The sequence below is a fragment of the Sus scrofa genome, chromosome 2 (genome assembly GCF_054392235.1).
Source record: "Sus scrofa isolate SSC_HxYL_T2T_F1_AM1 chromosome 2, Sscrofa_HxYL_maternal_Yorkshire_Landrace_v2.0, whole genome shotgun sequence".
Taxonomy (NCBI): Eukaryota; Metazoa; Chordata; class Mammalia; order Artiodactyla; family Suidae; genus Sus; species Sus scrofa.
This window is the reverse complement of record NC_139384.1, coordinates 100,584,840-100,600,947: the sequence shown is the minus strand read 5'-3', so window position 1 is coordinate 100,600,947 and position 16,108 is coordinate 100,584,840. Positions and strand designations below refer to the sequence as shown.

General features: G+C 36.4%; 1 protein-coding gene and 1 long non-coding RNA gene across 21 annotated transcripts in view; both read left to right on the top strand.

Annotated features, from left to right (window-relative positions):
* Positions 1-16,108, top strand: part of SSBP2 (single stranded DNA binding protein 2) — a 312,577-nt gene that overhangs the window by 143,896 nt on the left and 152,573 nt on the right. The gene's annotated exons all lie outside the window — the stretch shown is intronic.
* On the top strand, positions 208-6,977 carry LOC146405615 (uncharacterized). Its single transcript, XR_014838168.1, has 2 exons — positions 208-1,863; positions 4,616-6,977. It is a non-coding gene; the product is annotated as an uncharacterized LOC146405615 (long non-coding RNA).

Below are 16,108 nucleotides of genomic sequence, written 5' to 3'. Positions count from 1 at the left end.
ACAGATTTCTTTACCTGGCATTTAGTTGCATGATTATCTGCTTCAGTTCTCTGTATTCATTATTAAGTTTCTACTCCCATTTACTTCAAACAAGTCTGCCCCTGCATATTGTCCTTGGACTATGCATTAAAGCTATGCTCAAATCCATTACCTTTTAAATCAATGCGGTCCTTTCTTAGTCACATGGCTTTGGAAATATTTCCCAGGTTTTTCTTTTCTTTGGGGCTGCACCTGTGGCATATGGAAGTTCCCAGGCTAGGGGTCAAATCAGAGCTGCAGCTGTTGGCCTATGCCATAGCCATAGCAATGCAGGACCCCAGCCACATCTGTGACCTATGCCACAGTATGCAGCAACACTGGATCCTACAACCCACTGAGCAAGGCCAGGGATGGAACCTGCATCCTCATGGAGTCTGTGTTGGGTTTTAACCTACTGAGCCACAACGGAATTTTCTGATGGTCAGATTCTCTCTCCACCTGTTAAATGAAATCCATCCTTTGAGATACTACTCTAGAAACCATTTTCTTCATAAAGCCTTTCTTAATCCCTTCAATGGATGTCGTTTTTACCCTTCCTTATATATAGTAACAGCTGTTAACAAAAATCAATTTTAATTATTGGTATAATTTGCTAACACTACTTAGTTGTAAGTTTCCAGCGCCCAGCACAATGGCTGGTGCATTCCATATAAACATTTAATAGACTTGGAATGATTAATTATTTTGGTGTACTTATTTTGAGTGGTAGACAGTATAGTATAACCACGAAGAACAAGCAGTGTCTTTGGAGTTAGATGGATAGATCTAGGTTTATGTCCATGTTCTGCCATTTAAATGCCATGTGATCATGAGTTATAAGCAACATGTTAATGGACCACTTCAAGGCTCATGTCCTGATCTTTAAAAAAATAAACTTTAATTCAAGGATAACATACACACATACATGTATATAAACATGTATAAATATTTTTAATTCATTCAGCCTGTCTCTTTTTACTTTGTGCTGATACATTGGTTTTTTTAAAAGATGATTTTTATACCTTTAGGGTTGGTAAAAAATTTATTGTACCAAATTTAATTGAGTGGCCCCATTTTCCATTGAGATACATGCTTAAGGGAGTTTACTATGACAGAGAGGCAATATCAGGGAATGTTGTTACTGCTTCAGGGTCTATCCCTTTCCAAAAAGTGGTGGCAAGAAGTTTATTCTGCCCCAGATCACAGGGTTATTCCTCACCTGCCCCTTTTGTATCTTCTTCCTCCTGCCCAGACTGGGTGAGTAGATCATGTATAGGAAATATATAAATTAGTTGCTTTCTAATCTATTATGGTAATAAGTAGTTGTAAATTAATTTTTTTCTTACACATTTTAGAATCTGTTCCTAGAATGTTCTCAGGTATCAGTGCCTTTAATGACTAGAGTTCATTTTATTTTGTTTAGTTTTTTTAACATAAGAATTTATTGACAAGTTATATAGCTGATTATTGAAACAGATTTCATTCTCATTATGTAGTATGTCTTTTGGTTATCAAAATTTCCCTTCAATTTTTCACCCCTGAAGTGTTACCCAGACCAAGTTGCAGTGATGGAGAAGTCATTACCATTTTGATTTTGTGCTACTGCAATCCTTGAAAGATAGTCAAGCACTCTTAGTAGCTGGTTTGACAGAACAGTTGTTCTTGAACATATATGAAATGAAAGTTTTTCCCAAAAAGAGTTGCATTTAATGTCGGTTTCTTTCCAATTAGGGTCTCTAACATATTTTCAAATCACTCAGAAGTTAATTTATAAATATATTTATTCAGTTGTGAATCAGTGGATTTGTAAATATTCTTTTTTTTTTTCTTTTTAGGGCTGTACCTGTGGCATATGGAAGTTCCCAGACTAGGGGTCCAGTTGAAGCTGCAGCTGCCTGCCGCCCACAGCCACAGCGACATAGGATCTGAGCCATGTCAGCTCACGGCAATGCCAAATCTTTAACCCACTGAGCAAGGTCAGGGATCAAACCCACATCCTCATGGATACTAGTTGGATTCATTACAGCTGAGCCACAGCTGGAACTCCTGTGAATATTCTTATAAAGACAGATTTTATTTGTAATCAAATTTTCATCTGCATTGGAAGAAACACCAGAATTGCTTTAGAAATATCACACCTTATTTCTAAATAAGCTGTAATGTATCACATGTTCTTTTAATTCTGTGAAATAAGGTTTCCTTTAGGTGAAATTTGGGTTTATGTCACATACTTAGGGTTAAATCATTGTTCTTAAGATTGTTCAGAAGTAATAAATGCCAGATTTAGGATAAATGGAATTACTTATATAAATGAGTGTTAGCCTGGAAAAGAACCAGACAGGAAAGCATCAGTCTTTTTGATTTTGGTTACCTTATGACAGATATATTATTGGCAGGTTGGAAAGAGCTTCTAACTTGGCCTCTTATAAGTAATATATTTAACTTTGAAAGGAAGTTATGCTTTCTAATGTTATATTGCAGAAGAGCAGTATAAAGTGATTAATAGTATATTAAGAAAATACATTTATCATAAAGTAAGAATGAAATAAAATACTTTTTAGTACTTCATATAACCATTTAGACTCTTGAATTTTAGTTTATGTACTTCAAAAAGAAAAATGTTTTAAAAGAAAAAGTGACTGTAAAGGATTAGAGTATCTCAATATTTTCCTGACCTACAAAATAGCAAACACTATGTCTGAATGGCTACCAAATAACAGAAGTCTAGAAAAAAGAGTAATGAAGAGATCTATAGTTAGTAGATGTTTGCAAGAAAAGAATAGTCATAGTCACAGATTTTTCCCATTTTTCATTTCCCATTTTTGCTGCAAGTCTGCTTTTTATGATTTACCTTTCCTTGTGTAATTTACTTTTGTAAATTTGTAATTATTTTAGTAATTTTCTTATTGTAACCATTTTGATTCTCCTTTTCTTTTCCCTTTTTACATTCTGCTTCTGTATCTTTCCCTTTCATTACTTTACATTCTTTCAGTACTTTTTGGTTTTGGACCTTTGTTCTCATTAAATTGTATACATTTTTTGAAAATCTAGAATTTAAATTCAATTATATAGCAGCTCTTTATAAGTAAAATTTATTTTCTAATTAGCATAATAGGTCAATATGGTTTTTGTAATACTACTCTGATCTTTACCAAGCTCTAAAATTATTTGGGATTTTGCAGTGGTGAGAGAAAACCTTGAGAAGAGAGAACTTCATAGATTTGCTGTCAGTGTGGAACTCTTGAGGCTCTGTAATTCAAGCATCCTCTAATTCTTATTTGGAAGTAATCATTGATGTGCTATCTTTGACCTGTTATTTAGCCTATTCATGTGTAATTGCTAATTAAAGGAAAATTTGAATCTAAATGAGTAATTACACAATTATGACACTCTTGACATATTTTTGTAAAATTGGCAAGTGTGCTCTTGGTCCACCTATCTGGACCATTTAAGTTCCATTTGAACCATTTACAAGCAGTCTCAGCTTGGGCAAGTTACTTAATCCCTCTAATTTTTTTTTTTTTTTTTTGCTCTAGTTAAATGGGGTTAACAAACAATATGTGTTTAATAGAGGTATAAGCAGGACTATATATCATAATTCATTTAACTTTATACAATCTTTTATATAGTAAGCTCTTAATGATTGCTGCTTCTGTTATTGCTATAACTAATATTTCAACTACCATTTTTAATTTAAGTATTTGTATTACAGTTTAGAAGTTAATCTCAACATGAAGCAAAAGAGGTGGGAAAAAATGTAATAATTTATATGGGGTTACTGTTAAATTTTTTGGCTTAATAAGTTATGAGTAAATTAACATTTTTGTATGTGGAAAATACACATGAGGTTCATTGGTTTAAAGACAATTGATTTTGCTTTCCTTCTAATTTTGTTCTTATGCTTTTCTTACTCTATTTGTGAGCTACTACAATAGGGTATTTTAATTTTTTTCTTCTCAATTCTTATTTTATCTGTAAGCTAGTCAGTGATGGCCACTGTTTGAGCGTGATTTCAGAGCCACTTAAAACTGAATATAATAGCGTTGTTATACAAGATGATTTTTCTTTTGAAGAAATTATTTTATTTCTTTCATAAATTATAATTTTCAAGTATTTTTCAAATGTTAGGAAAAATTTCACTTGAAAACATAAGAATATATCATAATTTGAGGAGTTCTTGTTGTGGCTCAGAGGTAACAAACCCAACCTAGTATCTGTGAGGATACAAGTTCAATACTAGGCCTTGCTCAGTTGGTTAAGAATCTGGCATTGCCATGAGCTGTGGTGTAGGTCACAGGTGTGGCTTGGATCCATCATTCCTGTGGCTGTGGTATAGGCCAGCATCTATAGCTCTGATTTAACCTCTAGCCTGGGAACTTCCATATGCCACAGGCACAACCCTTAAAAAAACAAAAAAACAAAACGGAGTTCCCGTCATGGCGCAGCGGAAACGAATCCAACTAGGAACCATGAGCTTGCGGGTTCAATCCCTGGCCTTACTCAGTGTGTTAAGGATCCGGCGTTGCCATGAGCTGTGGTATAAGTTGCAGACATGGCTTGGATCTGGTGTTACTGTGGCTGTGGTGTAGGCTGGCAGCTGTAGCTCCAATTGGACCCCTAGCCTGGGAACCTTCATATGCTGCAGGTGCAACCCTAAAAAACAAACAAACAAAATAATATTATACACACACACACACACACATATGTATAAAAGACAAGGTAAAAAAGAAAAATAATTTTCTTAGGGCCAGTGAGGCAGTGAAAATATTTAACCTTAAACAATACAAGATGGGGTCTCAGATTAGTTTAGCATGATAATCTAACATTGGGAAACTTAATACACTGTTAAACATAGTGCCAGTAGACGAGGGATGTTTCCCCTCCACAAATACCAAGAGTCAGAGGTAGATGAAAGATGAGAGGACCTCCAGACTTGCAGCAGAAAAGGAAAAAAGTAATACATTACAAAGTGGATGCATATAAATGGAAAAGTTTGGGGTAAAGAGTTTGTAAAGTCATTGTACATGTCAGTATGTAGACTCGGGTGGAACCCATAGTGTGTGGCTCAAGAAGGGAACCCTACTAGACCAGGTCTAGGACTTTGTCTCTGTGCCTTAAAGATTTTCTTTTTCCAGTGTAATGTGTAGAGTTCTGAGATTGGTGGTTAAATCACAACTTTGAGTATATGGCAAATGATTGTGTACACTCACTACCCACAGAGTTGTTTTGGTTCCTCTCAGTTAATTCTAAGAATTAAATCTTATTTAAAAAATTTCTTCAGGTGTTCATTAGAAACAGATGAATCAGTGTGGACCCAGATACTTAGATTTAATGCAATTTAATTTCTAACCCTCCTTGGTATCTTGTGTTAATTGCCCATAGCACATCAAGTTTGTCATCAGATGCCAACCAAAGTAAAAAGTAGTAAAGGAGAATGTCAGGGTACTTTACAGAGTTCAGCTATCTGGTCAATAACATGTCTGCATTTAGGAAATTATTTAAGAGAAGAAGTTTTTACTTTAAGCTGCCCTGAACTGATTTGTAAGAAAACAAGGGACTATAATACATCACTACAAAAACAGAGAAACAAGCAAAACCTCCTTCAATTAAGTTCCAAGGGAGTAAACAAAGGTATTAATTAAATGTTTAGTCATATTATAACTGGCTTGTTTATTTTATATCACATTTATGAGATACTGTGTATAATTGTGATACATGTATTTTTATGTTTTCATGCAAAATTATATAAGCCATGTAAAAACCAGTGTGTGTAGCACATTTACATGTATTTTTATCATTAACATATTATGAATTTTTATTATAAAGGAGTTTAATGATATTTGTTTTATTTTGTCCTTTTATTGTATTGTGGGTAACATTTATCTTGAGGTTGAGACCAAGGATAGGAACATATTCCATAATTATAGCTTTTTGCATAAAAAACAAATCACTTTGTGATTTACTTTCCTATTTCTAAATTAGTTAGGATTCATGGTCAGTGGCTAGAAGATCCCCAGTAAGATTATTTTTCACTTATTTAAATATCTGGCCTGATAAGATGGCCCCACAAATATCAGAGAATTAGGCCTCTCTTGTTGCTGTGCCAACTTGAACATGGCAGGTTCCATCTACTGGTCTAGTTTCACTCAATCCCAGTCAGCTAAGAAGAGGGGATACACTTTCTTTCAAAAGTGATGACCTGGTAGTTAAACATTATCACTTATGCCCAAATCTTGGATCTGAGTTGGTCAGAACTTGGTCATATGCCTTATGTAGCTACAAGAGACTGGAAAATGTGGTCTTTAGCTATATGAACATATGTTCAATTGAAAATTTGTATAGTTTTTTGTCTTTTAAAATCACCCCCCCCAATTAAATACCTAGGAATAAACATGACCAAGGAGGTAAAAGACTTAAATGCTGAGAATTATAAAACATTAATCAAGGAAATTAAAGAGGATTCAAAGAAATGGAAAGATATTCTATGCTCCTGGATTGGAAGAATTAATATAGTTGATATGGCCATAATACCCAAAGCAATCTACAAATTCAATGCAATCCCTATCAAATTACCCATAACATTTTTCACAGAACTAGAACAAACAATCCAAAAATTTATATGGAACCATAAAAGGCCCAGAATAGCCAAAGCAATCCTGAGGAACAAAAACCTAGCAGGAGATACAACTCGCCCAGACTTCAGACAGTACAAACAAAACTACAGAAATCAAGATGGCATGGTACTGGTACCAAAACAGACATACAGACCAATGGGACAGAATAGAGAACCCAGAAATAAACCCAGACACCTATGCTCAATTAATCTCCGACAAAGGAGGCAAGAATATAAAATGGGAAAAAGTCTCTTGAGCCAGTAGTGCTGGGAAAACTGAAGAGCCTCATGTAAATCAGTGAAACTAGAACACACCCTCACACCATGCACAAAAATAAATTAAAAATGGCTTAAAGGTTTAAATATAAGACAAGACACCATAAAACTTTTAGAAGAGAATGTAGGCAAAACATTCTCTGACATCAACCATAGAAATGTTTTCTTAGTCTCCCAAAACAAGAGAAATAAAACCAAAAATAAATCAATGGGACCTAATCAAATTTAAAAGCTTTTGCACAGCAAAGGAAACCATAAAAAAAAAGAAAGAAAAAAAAAAAAAAGAACCTATGGAATGGGAGAAAATAGTTTCAAACAATGCAACCCACAAAGGCTTAATCTCCAAAATATACAAATAACTCATACAACTCAACACCAAAAAAACAAAGAACCCAATTGAAAAATGTGCAGAAAACCTGAAGACATTTCTCTGAAGAAGACATGCAGATGGCTAACAGGCACATGAAAAAATGCTCAACATCACTAATTATTAGAGAAATGCAAATCAAAACTATAATGAGTTACCACTTCACACCAGCCAGAATGACCTTCATTAGTAAGTCTACAAATAACAGATGTTGGAGAGGATGTGGAAAAAAGGGAACCCTCCTACACTGTTGGTGGGAATGTAAATTGGTACAACCACTACAGAAAACAATATGGAGGTACCTCATAAATATAGAACTACTGTATGACCAAGCAATCTCACTCCTGGGCCTATATCCAGATAAAATTTTAATTGAAAAAGATAGATGCCCCCCTGTGTTCAGTAAGCACTATTCACAGTAGCAAAGACATGGAAACAACCTCACTGTCCATTGACAGATGAATGGATTAAGAAGACACAATGGAATATTATTCAGCCATAAAAAGAACAAGATAATGTCATTTGCAGCAACACAGATGGAACTAGAGATTCTCGTACTGAGTAAAGTAAGTCAGAGAAAGACAAATACCATATGATATCAGTTATATGCAGAATCTAAAATATGGCACAAATGAACCTATCTGCAGAACAGAAACAGACTCATAGACATGGAGAACAGATTTGTGGTTGCCAAAGGGGAGCGAATGGGATGGACTGGGAGTTTGGGGAGAGTAGATGGAAACTATTGCTTTTGGAGTGGATAAGCAATGAGGTTCTCCTGTATAGCACAGGGAAGTATATCCAATTACTTGTGAATAGAACATGATGGAAGATATTATGAGAAAAAGAATGTGTGTGTGTATAATTGAGTCACTCTGCTGCACAGAAGAAATTGACAGAACATTATAAATCAACTATAATAAAAAACTTAAAATAAGAAAGGAATATCGGTGATTGTTCAGCATTTAGTTTTGATTTTGGTGTGCTCATGAGAGGAATGACTTCAAGGTCCTTCTATTCTGCCATCTGCAAGCAGACTTCTAGATACTGTGTTTTTTGGGGTCTTTTTTTATTTGGGGGGGTTGAAGGGTTTTTTGGGTTTTGTACTTTTTCTTAATTTATCTTGGTTAGACTTTGTAGTGCTTTTAAAATCTGGACTTAATGTCTTTAATCAGGTTTGGAAAATTGTCAGCTATTGTATCTTCAACTATTATTTCTATTTCTTTTTTTTTTTTTTAACAAATCCTTTCATAATGGGATTCCAATTACCTGTCTGCTAGGTATCTTACCATATCCTGTAAATTATTTAGGCTCTTTCCTGAATTTTTCATCTTTTCTTCCATATTTTAGTTTGAATATTTTTTTCTCACCTGACATTCACTAATTTTTTCAACTAGGTATCATTTTCTATTTAATCCAGCCACTAATTTAAAAAAAATTATTAAAGTAGACATCCACTAATTATTCTTTAATTTCCTTCCTTCCTCCCTTCCTCCCTTCCTTCCTTCCTTCCTTCTTTCTTTCCTTCTTTTTAGGGCTGTACCTGCAGCATATGGAAGTTTCCAGGCTAGGGGCTGATTCAGAGCTGCAGCTGCTGGCTTCTGTCACAGCCACAGCAACACCAGATCTGAGCCGCATCTGAGACCTACACCACATCTCTATAATTTGCATTTATATGTTATCATTTTACCATTTTCTAACATTCTCAATATGCTGCTTAATTTACTGATGGTACTAAGCATAATGGTTTTTAAGCTTGCCTCTAATAGCCCCATTATCTACAGCCCCACTGGGTCTGGTGTCTCTTTTGTTCCTCTTGGTTTCCAGATGTTTGGTATTGTTGTCTTCTCATATACCTGGATATCTTTCACTGTGTCCAAATGTTGTATATAAAATGTAATGGAGATAATTTGAGAATCTCAGTGATATTCCAAAGAGGACTTTTGTTTGTTTTTGCTTCTGGCAGGCAGCAAATCTAGAAGCATTAGCAATTTCAAGAGAGTGAGGTGATTTAAAATAGGCTTATCTTCTGTAAGGTTTTATTTCTAGATTCATACTTAGACCAATGGTGTATAACCCTTTGAGGTCCCAGCCCATACTAGGCTTTATATTCTTGGTGGGCTCTGAATGCTAATTAGTATGTACCATCATTGTAAGATTATTAAGCCCTGTTTTCCCTTTCTTAATCTCTCAGCCATACTTTTGACATTGACAAAAGCTTTGAGCACAAAATCGCCCTCAAATTCCAGGCTTATCTCTGAGCTGACTTCCTTTCCTGGTCATGACTCTGTAGCATTCTTTACTACCTCAGTAGCTTCTGGTGCCTTAAAAAGTTGTGAAAAAAATCCTTTTTTTTTTTTTTTTTTAATTTATGGGATCCTTTACTTTTTTTAATTACTCAAATGAATTTATCCCATCTGTAGTTGTATAATGATCGTAACAGTCTGATTTCACAGGATTTCCATCCCATAACCCAAGCACATCCCCCCACCCCCCAAACTGTCTCCTCTGGAGACCATAAGTTTTTCAATGTCTGTGAGTCAGCATTTGTTCTACAAAGAAGTTCCGTCTGTCCTTTTTTCAGATTCCACATGTCAGTGAAAGCATTTGATGCTGGTCTCTCATTGTATGGCTGACTTCACTTAGCATAATAGTTTCTAGGTCCATCCATGTTGCAAAAAATGCTGGTATTTCATTCTTTTTGATGGCTGAGTAATATTCCATTGTGTATATGTACCACATCTTCTGGATCCACTCCTCTGTCAATGGACATTTAGGTTGTTTCCATGTCTTGGCTATTGCAAATAGTGCTGCAATGAACATTGGAGTACATGTGTCTTTGCGAGTCATGGTTTTCTCTGGATAGATGCCCAGGAGTGGGATTGCTGGATCAAATGGTAGTTCTATTTTGAGTGTTCTGAGGAATCTCCATACTGTTTTCCACAGTGGTTGCACCAACTGACAATCCCCCCCCAACAGTGTACTAGGGTTCCTTTTTCTCCACACCCTCTCCAACACTTATTGTTTGTAGACTTTTGGATGATGGCCATTCTGGCTGGTGTAAGGTGGTACCTCAGAATGGTTTTGATTTACATTTCTCTAATGAAGAGTGATGTTGAACATGTTTTCATGTGTTTTTTGGCCATCTGTATGTCTTCTTTGGAGAACTGTCTGTTTAGATCTTCTGCTCATTTTTGGATGGGGTTGTTTGTTTTTTTGGCATGGAGCTGCAGAAAGTATTTATAAATTTTGGAGATTAATCCCTTGTCAGTAGATTCACTTGCAAAGATTTTCTCCCATTCTGTGGGTTGTCTTTTTGTTTTGTTTAGGGTTTCCTTTGCTGTGCAGAAACTTCTAAGTTTGATTAGGTCCCATTTGTTTATTTTTGTTTTTATTGTCAGTACTCTAAGAAGTGGATCTGAGAAGATGTTGCTGTGGTTTATGTCAGAGAGTGTTTGGCCTATGTTTTCCTCTAAGAGTTTTATAGTGTCTGGTCTTCTATCTAGGTCTTTAATCCATTTGGAGTTTACTTTTGTGCATGGTGTTAGGGAGTGTTCTGATTTCATTGTTTTCCATGTGGCTGTCCAGTTTTCCCAGCACCACTTATTGAACAAGCTGTCCTTTCTCCATTGTATATCCTTTCCTCCTTTGTCATAGATGAGTTGGCTGTAGGTGCATGGGTTTATTTCTGGGCTTTCTATCCTGTTCCACTGATCTATATTTCTGTCTTTGTGCCAGTGCCATATGGTTTTGATGATTGTTGCTTTGTAGTATAGTCTGAAGTCTGGGAGCCTGATTCCTCCAGCTCCATTTTTCTTTATCAGGATGTCTCTGGCTATTCTGGGTCTTTTGTGCTTCCAAACTAACTTTAAAATATTTTGTTTGAGTTCTGTGAAAAATGTCCTTGGTAATTTAATAGGGATTGGATTGAATCTATAAATTGCCTTAGTAGCGTAGTCATTTTGATAATATTAACTCTTCCAATCCATGAGCATGGTATATCTTTCCATCTATTTGTGTGATCTTTGATTTCTTTCATCAGTGTCTTATAGTTTTCAGAGTACAGGTCTTTTGTCTCTTTAGGTAGGTTTACTCCTAGGTATTTTATTCTTTTGGATGCAATGGTGAATGGGATTGCTTCCCTAATTTCTTTTTCTGCTTTTTCATTCTTAGTGTATAGAAATGCCGTTGATTTCTGTGTATTAATTTTGTATCCTGCGACTTTGCCAAATTCGTGGATGAGCTCTAAGAGTCTTCTGGTAGAGTCTTTAGGATTCTCTAGGTATAGTATCATGTCATCTGCAAATAGTGGTGGTTTTACTTCTTCCTTTCAAATTTGGATTCCTTTTATTTCTTTTACTTCTCTGATTGCTGTGGCTAGGACTTCCACAACTATGTTGAAGAGTAGTGGTGAGAGCAGACATCCTTGTCTTGTTTCTGATCTCAGCAGGAATTCTTTCAGCTTTTCACCATTGAGAATGATGTGCGCTGTGGGTTTGTCATATATGGCCTTTATCATGTTGAGGTAGGTTCCCACTATGCCCACTCTCTGAAGGGTTTTTATCAGAAATGAATGTTGGATTTTGTCAAAGGCTTTTTTTGCATCTATTGAGAGGATTATGTGGTTTTTATTCTTCAATTTGTTAATGTGGTGTATCACACTGATGGATTTGCGGATATTGAGGAACCCTTGCATCCCTGGGATAAATCCCACTTGATCATGATGCACAATTCTTTTGATGTATTGTTGGATGCAGTTTGCTAGTGTTTTGTTGAGGATTTTTGCATCAGTGTTCATCAGTGAAATTGGCCTGTAGTTTTCTTTTTTTGTGGAATCTTTGTCTGGTTTTGGTATCAGGGCAATGGTAGCCTCATAGAATGAGTTTGGGAGTATCCCTTCCTCTGCAATTTTTTGAAATAGTTTCAGAAGGAGAGGTGTTTAGCTCTTCTCTAAATATTTGATAGAATTTGCCTGTGAAGCCATCTGGTCCTGGACTTTTGTTTCTTGGAAGTTTTTTAATCATAGTTTCAATTTTGGTTCTTGTAATGGGTCCATTAATCTTTTCTATTTCATCTTAGTTTAGTCTTGGAAGATTGTACTTTTCTAAGAATTTGTCCATTTCATCTAGGTTTTCTGTTTCATTGGTGTATAGTTGCATATAGTCATCTCATGATCCTTTGTATTTCTGTGATGTCTGTTGTTATTTCTCCTTTTTCATTTCTAATTTTATTGATTTGAGTCCTCTCTCTTTTTTTCTTGGTAAGTCTGGCTAAGGGTTAATCAATTTTGTTGATCTTTTCAAAGAACCGGCTTTTTGTTTCATTGATCTTTTCTATGGTTTTCTTTGTTTCTAGTTCATTGATTTCTGCTCTTTATGATTTCTTTCTTTCTACTAACTTTAGGTCTTGTCTGTTCTCCTCTCTTGAGCTGCTTGAGATGTAAAGTTATCTTGTTTATTTGAGCTTTTTCTTGTTTCCTGAGGTGGGCTTGTATTGCTATAAACTTTCCTCTTAGAATAGCTTTTGCTGCATCCCATAGGTTTTGGAGTGTCATATCTTTGTTGTCATTTGTTTCTAGGTATTTTTTAATTTCCTCTTTGATTTCTTCAGTGATCCATTGGTTGTTTAGTAGCATGTTGTTTAGTCTCTACGTGTTTGTGTTTTTCCAATCATATAGCATGGTCGGAAAAGATGCTTGATACGATTTCAGTTTTCTTAAAGTTACCGAGGTTGGATTTGTAGCCCAGGATGTGATCAATCTTAGAGAATGTTCCATGTGCATTTGAGAAGCATGTGTATTCTGTTGCTTTTGGATGGAATGTCCTATAAATATTAAGTCCATCTGGTTTAATGCATCATTCAGGGCCTGTGTTTCCTTATTGATTTTTTGTCTGCTTGATGTGTCCATTACTGTGAGTGGGGTGTTAAAGTCCCCCACTATTATTGTGTTATTGTTGATTTGTCCTTTTAAGGTTGTTAGCAGTTGCCTTATATATTGTGGTGAACCTGTGTTGGATGTGTAGATATTTAAAATTGTTATATCTTCTTCTTGGATTGATCCTTTGATCATTATGTAGTGACCTTCTTTGTCCCTTAAAATATTCATTTTAAAGTCTATTTTGTCTGATATGAGTATTGCTACTCCAGCTTTCTTTTGATCCCCGTTTGCATGAAATATTTTCTTCCATCCTCTCACTTTCAATTTGTATGTGTCCCTAGAAGTGAAGTGGGTCTCTTGAAGACAGCATATATATGGGTCTTGTTTTTGTATCCATTCAGCCAGCCTTTGTCTTTTGGTTGGGGCGTTTAGTCCATTACCATTTAAGGTAATTATTGATAAGTATGTTCTTATTGCCATTTTATTAATTGCTTTGGATTTGTTTTTGTTGCTCTTTTTTCTTTCCTTCTCTTGTCCTCTCCTCTTCTGGTTTGATGACTATCTTTAGTGTTGTATTTGAGTTGATTTTTCTTTGTGTATCAATTGTAGATTTTTGGTTTGTAGTTATTCTGAAGATTTGATGTAAGAGTCTGTATGTATATGAGATTGTTTTAGGTTGTTGTTCTCTTAATTGCAAGTTCATCTCCAGTTTCCTACATTTGTACCCACCTCTTCTCATGATTTGTGATTTTGGTGGTATGATTGTGCATGGGTGATTTTGTATCTTTACTGTATATATACCTTTACTGGCGAGCCTTGTCATTTGTGGAATTTTTGTTTCCTCTTGCTGTCTTTTCCTTTCTGCCTGGAGAAGTTCCTTTAGTATTTGTTGTAAGCTGTTTTAGTATTGCTGAATTCTCTTAGCTTTTGCTTAGCTGTGAAGGTTTTGATTTCTCCTTCAAATCTGAATGAGAGCTTTGCTGGGTAATCTTGGTTGGAGGTTTTATTCTTTCATCACTTTAAGTATATCATGCCACTCCCTTCTGGCCTGCAGTTTCTGCTGAAAAATTTGCCAATAACCTTATCAGGGTTCCCTTGTATGATATTTTTTTCTTTTCCCTAGCTGCTTTCAAGATTTTCTCTTTGTCTTTAATTTTGGTCAGTTTGATTAATATGTGTCTCGGTGTCTTCCTCCTTGGGTTTATTTTATATGGTACTCGTTGTGCTTCCTGGATTTGAGTGAATGGTTCCTTTCCCATGTTAGGGAAATTTTTGGCTATTATTTCTTGAAATATTTTTTCTGTCCCCTTCTCTCTCTCTTCTCCTTCTGGCACCCCTATAATACGGATGTTGGTGCATTTAATGTTGTCCCAGAGTTCTCTGAGACTCTCTTCATTTATTTTCAATCTTTTTTCTCTGTTATGCATCCGTAATATCTACTAATCTGTCCTCCACCTCGCTTATTTGTTCTTCTGCCTCCTGTATTCTGCTGTTAGCTGCTTCTAGTGAATTTTTTATTTCCGTTATTGTATTTTGCATCTCTTCTTGTTTAAGTTTTATATCTTGTATCTCTTTGATCAGTGTTTCCTGTTATCCATCTTTGCCTCCAGTTTATTTCCAATGTCTTGCATCATCTTCAGCATCAACAGTCTAAAGTCTTTTTCCTGGAGGCTGAGGATCTCTTCATCGTTTAGCTGATTTTCTGGGGTTTTTCCTTTCTCCCTCATCTGAGTTATAGTTCTCTGTCTTTTCATTTTTATAGGTTTTTGGTGTGGTGACCTTTTCACAGATAATAGAGTTGTTGCCTCTCTTACTTCTGTTGTCTGCCCCCCTTGTGGCTGAAGTCGGTATGGGGGTCTTGCTGTAGGCTCCTGATGGGAGGGACTGATGCCTGCCCCCTGGTAGGTGGAGCCGATTCTAATCCCTCTGGTGGATGGGGCTTAGTCTCTGGATGGGATTAGAGGCAGCTGTGTGCCTGAGGGGTCTTTAGGCAGCCTGTTTACTGAGGGGCGGGGCTGTGATCCCACCTGGATTGTTGTTTTCCCTGGGGCTTCTCAACACTGACTAACAGGTGGGACCAAATTTTCCCAAAATGGCCACCTCCAGAGAAAGGCAACTGCTGAATATTCCCTAGCACTTAGCTTTCAATGTCCTTCCCTCACAACAAGCCACATTCATCCATTTTCCCAGGATGTCCTCCAAGAACTGCAGTCAGGTTTGACCCAGATTCCTGTGGAGACTTTGCTTTGCCCTGGGACCCAGTGCACATGAAAGTCTGTGTGTGCCTTTTAAGAATGGGGTCTCCATTTCCCCCAGTCCCATGGAGCTCCTGCACACAAGCCCCACTGGCCTTCAGTGCCAGATGCTCCAGGGGCTCTTTCACCCAGTTCCAGATCCCCACACGTGAGAGTTTGATGTGGGGCTCAGAACCCTCACTCCTGTAGGTGAGTCTCTGTGAACCAGTTAATTTCCAGTCTATTTAAGACACCCCATGGTGCCCGTTTGTGGATTGTGGCACCAGTATTTTTATCTTTAGAGGCTGCAAGTTTAAGAGAGCCCCTTAGCCCCCCAGATCCTGTGGCCTTTCAGGGATTGTGCCTTCACATTCCAGATGAGAATCCAGGTATTGAAGGGATGGATAAAATGTTCGATTTAAATCCAATTTTGTAATGGTAATGAAATGCTAAAACATTTAAGAGAATACTTTGGAGAAGAATCTTTTTGTAATGTTAAGAATGGCCTCCATACATGTGTTTACATCAGTCTGGGCATAATGAGCCAGGGAGTCTCTGGCTACCCAGACAGCCAGTTGCATGTGATCAGGTAGATACCCACAAAGTACAAAACTGTCCTTGTCCTCAGACTTTAATAATTAAATAATTGACCTTTTGTGGCACCTTGGATTTTTTGGGAAGGAAGGGAAAGAGGCTGTCACTATGTCTGATTTTCTCATTCT